The sequence below is a fragment of the Toxorhynchites rutilus genome, chromosome 2 (assembly GCF_029784135.1).
Source record: "Toxorhynchites rutilus septentrionalis strain SRP chromosome 2, ASM2978413v1, whole genome shotgun sequence".
Lineage (NCBI taxonomy): Eukaryota > Metazoa > Arthropoda > Insecta > Diptera > Culicidae > Toxorhynchites > Toxorhynchites rutilus.
Genome location: NC_073745.1, coordinates 234,737,622 through 234,743,621, shown reverse-complemented (window position 1 = coordinate 234,743,621; position 6,000 = coordinate 234,737,622).

The following is a 6,000-nucleotide window of genomic DNA, read 5'->3' as shown; positions in this document are numbered from 1 at the left end:
TTCAATCATATGTCATCCGGACAAGAACAAAAAGCAGGGCAGGAATGCAAATGCAATATAATGTGATCAATTTTTAATTGAATACTGACAGAAAAAAAACAACTCAAAATGTTATCTGAAGTAACATTACATAATTTTGTGCTCAAACTCACGAGCAATAATTTTTTACAAAATCAAAAAGACCCATTTTCACGGTAATTGATATTATTCACCAAAAATTATGTTTCTATCCTTGATTGCGTGAACAATCATACCACTAAGTACGCGTTCCAGTTTTCAACTCGACCACACCACCTCCCCACCAAAGTCTAGTCAAAAGATTTCACGGAAAATACCCCGACGCCCGAGCTCAAGCTTCCCTGTAGACCATGGAAACCCGCAGCTCCGAACTTTTCCAAACTCGGTGAGACTAATTTAAATTTCAACATTGACCTTGTTTCTAGCACGCTTAATTTCGCCACCTCTTTTCGCTATTTGCCGGACCGGAGAGCGTGTCTGGATCGTTGTCGCCTTCATTTTCCCGGGTTCCCGGTGATGGTGGATGAGGGGGGAGGGGAAAATTTGCTGGAGAAACTTTCTCCGGACAGCACTTGGTGTCTGCGAAGTGCAGAATTAAAACATCAGTTCCGAGCGACCGACAGACCGACCGAAGTTGTGCGGGTGGAGGAGGTGAAACAGTTTCACTCTCATTCACAACCGTTCCTCGAATTGTGGGGGTTTGGGTGGTGGGTTAGTGTTTAATTTTCCTTCTCTTCTTCGTAACGGGTTGAGCTTCTTTTCATTAAAGATGTTTGCAGCGAGCGCTTGCAGGGCATCTCGCTTTAATTAATTTTCCAAGGAGCCGAGCTGAAGAGTTTTCCAATCGCCGTCGTTTGTCTGGGTTGTGATAGTGTTGGAGATCCTGGTGTTGCCTTCCAGCATCCAGTTTTTATTCAGCTGTGATGGTGAGCATTCCACATCACACAGAGGCAGAACGAATGAAAAATCGTTGCCGACCTAAACTGGTGGTAGTGTACCGTTACCACCACCGACACAGAATATCCACCACCCACTTGAAAGGAAGATGTGAGCATCGGCATCTATTACTACCACCTCGCTCTACGTCAGTGTCTTGGTTTTCTTCGCAAATCTTCGGATGCCAACGGGAGCGAAAGAGACATCTGCGTCCAAGTGTGGAATCACGCTCGCATCTCTCTCGCACATCCCGTGGAAGACTTTTCATTTCGCCTTCCGTTTTAATTTTCCTCAATGAAAATTAAAACAGCTGAGAGTCGCTAATAAGTGGAAATGAGCGTCCTTCGGAAGAGTCGAGGTTTATTTTCGAAGCTCCGGGAGACGGGGAACCGTCTGAAGGACGGCTTGGCTCATTTGCATACTTTTTTGTTTTGCTTCTTTTTCATAATTTCCACGCCCCAGACAGACCAACACCAGCAGGAGAGGATCTTTGAGCGCCGAGAAGTGTCTGCGGCAAAGAGTCGGGGGCCTGTTAGCGAAACTTTTCGTTCTGATTGTATAATTACAAGACCTTGGACGTGGCAGATTGCTTCACGCACCATGTCGAGGGGATTGGTGGCGGGGGTTCTGGCGATGACCTACCCCAAAACTGGCCTCTTCAGCATCCTTCTATCTTTCCGCAATCGACTCGCTGCCGATGAATGAAAAGTAAATGAGTAAATGAGCGAATACATACCGTTTGAAGTTCAGTGGTTCCATCGGATGATTATTTGCGAACGAGCTGGTCAACCGCAGAGACCGGGATCGGCGGGGAAACCGGGGAAGGGCTAATGAAAAGGACACTCAACGTTTGGTAATGAACTTTAAATTAGAATGGACGTCGGTGGAACAGCTGAGTTGGGAATGTTTTGATGGATTCGATAATTTGCTTTTAATGGGAAAATGATGAATAGCATTTCGAAAGAGAGAGCAAGGGAAATAATCAAACCACAACGACAGGAAAAACAAACAGACGAATCCTTTCTGGCATCCGAACAGAACTGACTGCGGTTCAGCGGGGCAAATTATCGGTTTGCTAAAAGGTCAATTAATTACAGTGGTGGTTAGTGGTTTGCTGCGCATTACGACCTGCGTCGTGGTGAGCATGTATGTATCTCTAATGATGCGTTGAGAGATGTGGGGCTGAGAAATCGATTAGCCTACCTCGAACATGTTTGGTAGATAAAATCATTTTGCTGGATTATTTGTAGATGAGATGATGTAGATGAGACGTAGGGGAAGCGAGGGTAAGCCCGCCACTGAGGATAAGACCGGCACCCCCTGAGTTTTACTAGAAAACTCTGATTAACTACGTTTTTGAATACTATACATGTTAGTATTTATTATTTTAGACGTTTTCAATCACATCGAACCCAACATGATCCGTCAATTGTAAAAATATAAATCAAAACAAACTCGAATGCCGATGATATGTAGCCGGATATAATTTTCCGTCAGTGAAGTTTAAGCTTTTATTGTTGAACGCGGTTTCAAATTCTTTTCCGTTGCTCTACAGTTTGTCCCCTGGATTGTTAGCAATCATTGGGATTCGAGTTGAGGTAATTTAAAGCAATAAGTTAATAGAAATAGTCTTCTTGAAAAAAATGTGTGCTGTCGGGGTAAGTCCGTCACCCTTTGAATGGGGGATCCCGGCATGGTTTGCGTTTAGTTGAAGGTTTCTAAGACATATTTTCCATCAATTTCAGATGCCTCGCAGCTACCAAAGGAAAACGAATCGAGGGAGTTGGTCCTAGGAGAACCTCACCCTTGCAAAAGAGGCTATTGCTAGTGGAGTTTCTATCAAACGTGCTTTCACGACTTTTGGAATACCCAGGTCTACATTACATGATCACGTTTTTCAGAAGGTGGTAAGCTCGAAACTAGGACCAAGAAAGACCCTATTTACGGTGGAGCAGGAAGCGGAGATCATGCAGCATCTACTTGACCTAGAAAACCGATTTTATGGCATCACGAAGATTGAAGTACGGAAGCTAGCTTTCGAGCTTGCTGAAAGAAATGGAATCGCTTGTTCGCAAGTTGTTTTTTATGAATTGAACTACTGATGTAAATTTAATGTTGGATTTAAGCTGTTCGATAAAACTAAATGAACTTCATCATTGAACGAAAAATAATGGCTATATGGTCATAACGAAAATAATAAAATAATTAAAAATAAACATAATTTCATTAGTTTTATTGCCATCATAATCACAAAAACCTGAAATAATTTACCTACAGTCATGAACTCATACTTCTCTATGATTTCAAGTCGAATCCTAGTGTAATTAAAAGCGTCGTATGACGGATATTGATTCAAGTAAGAAGAAAAACTGACCACCGGTAAGTGTTCAATGTGGTCCTAGATTCCATTAAACTTGTAATTGAATTGTGGTGTGGTTTGGTGATTTCTTCTCCATATTCCATGTTCATCGGAACTTGTTCCGACCATAACTCCGGAATCGGTTGAACGATCCGAATCATACTCAACAGCGACATTTAGAATTAGAATACCTTCTATTTGCCGACTGTCACATTCAAACTGGTTCATCTGTTGCCAAGTATATATATTGAGAAATTGAGATGACGGTCTTACCCCGTAGGGTACCGGTATTACCCCCATGGGGTGCCGGTTTCACCCGCACTGGTTGATGAGCTTCATTTTTATGGCAGTTTTTCAAATTGACTATTACTTGAGAAAATTACCGTTTAAATGTACTGATATGAACGAACTAGACAATGATTCTGTGGAGGAAACATAGCAATAAAGGGTGTGTCACATAAAATTGCATCACGGAAAAAACGCTGTAGAAATTCGCCCAGTAGACCGATCCTTTTGAAAATTTTAGACAGTAAAATAAAAACTATCAAACAACTTTTGGCATTTTCTTTTTATTCATACTTCGAGCCCAAGCCCGTATGCTCGCACCTTGCTCTTTACCTCGTCCATAAGGTTCTGTACAACGTCAGGTTGTAGTTTTTTTTTTAACAGAAATCCATTTTCTCTTGAAGTCCGCCTCCGATTTGACAACTTTTGGGTTCTTCCGGAAGGCCTGTTTCATAATCGCCCAATATTTCTCTATTGGGCGAAGCTCCGGCGCGTTGGGCGGGTTCATTTCCTTTGGCACGAAGGTGACCCCGTTGGCTTCGTACCACTCCAACGCGTCCTTTGAATAGTGGCACGAAGCGAGATCCGGCCAGAAGATGGTCGGGCCCTCGTACTGCTTCAATAGTGGTAGTAAGCACTTCTGTAGGCACTCCTTAAGGTAAACCTGCCCGTTTACCGTGCCGGTCATCACGAAGGGGGCGCTCCGCTTTCCGCAAGAGCAGATCGCTTGCCACACCATGTACTATTTGGCAAACTTGGATAGTTTCTGCTTGCGAATCTCCTCCGGAACGCTGAATTTGTCCTCTGCGGAGAAGAACAACAGGCCCGGCAGCTGACGAAAGTCCGCTTTGACGTAGGTTTCGTCGTCCAATACCAGGCAATACTGCTTCGTCAGCATTTCGGTGTACAGCTTCCGGGCTCGCGTCTTCCCCACCATGTTTTGCTTTTCGTCGCGGTTAGGAGCCTACTGAACCTTGTATGTACGCAGGCCCTCCCGCTGCTTGGTCCGCTGGACGAATGAACTTGACAAATTCAGCTTATTGGCGACATCCCGGACCGAACTTCTCGGATCACGTCTAAACTGCTTAACTACGCGCTTGTGATCTTTTTCACTGACGGAGCATCCATTTTTGCCGTTCTTCACCTTCCGGTCGATGGTTAGGTTCTCGAAGTATCGTTCTAGTACTCTGCTGACCGTGGATTGGACGATTCCCAGCATCTTACCGATGTCCCGATGTGACAACACCGGATTCTCGAAATGAGTGCGCAGGATTAATTCACGACGCTCTTTTTCGTTCGACGACATTTTTCAAAATTTACGGAAAATTGACAGTGAAGCATGGCCAACGTGATCTATACACTCTTATCTGATTATAAGCGAAAGCTGAAGATATAATTTCTAAAAAATAAATTTCTACAGCGTTTTTTCCGTGATGCAATTTGATGTGACACACCCTTTATATGCCCGCAGATCTCACAAAACAATACTTTTCCTTAGAGGGTCGGGCATACCCCCCATTCCCCTACAGGGTAGCAGAGTGAACAGGATAGCTTCAAAATAAGAACAGAAGCTTATCAATGAACTAATGAGCGTTTTTCTTCATTCAATAGATTTCTACATTATAGAGGAGCCGCGGGTAAGACGGACAGTGGGAGTATGATGGACAGGTGGTTGATTTGTATAGTTGCATTATGAATTTCAAACTTCTGTTGATGGGAATCCCTTTTGCAAGCTATTCTAGAATACTTAAACCATCCTCTGACAATGAATACTGATCAAAAGTGAAATAGGGAAACAAAAACCGAACACCAAACATGATTCCGCGTGTGGATGTAGCTTTTGCGTCTTCGATATTAAGCATATTGATTGATTTAATTGCAAAATTGAATTCGCTGATGTTCATATTTCTGTTTGTAAATTGACAGAGAATCGATATTAGCTATGTACGGAAAGGTAAATTCATTCGTGAGTGGTAAATTAAAATTATTGAAATAAATGCACTGGTGGGGTTGAAATGGACAGTCACATCTATAATCACATCCAATGCATGATGGAAAGTGAAGGGCAGAATATTGAACTCTTTTTTATATTGCTTTCTGTTTTTGTTCTATTTCAGTTATTGGACGCACTAACACTGAAAAATTCCTCTCGGGACCGATAAACTTCTACCCTTGGTATATTATTGACCTGTCTATATTCCCCCCTCTACATGTCCATTATACCCGCACCGATAAAAATGTTCTACTTTTCGGCTTGTTCTAATTTAAATCATGAAAAAACACATTTTTATAAAACATTTGGCCAATTATTTCAAAAATTAGTATGTTGAACTGCAAGGAAATGCTTTTAAGTTTTGGAAAACATGAGTTTCCAAAGATACAATTGAAGTTTTCCTTAACAT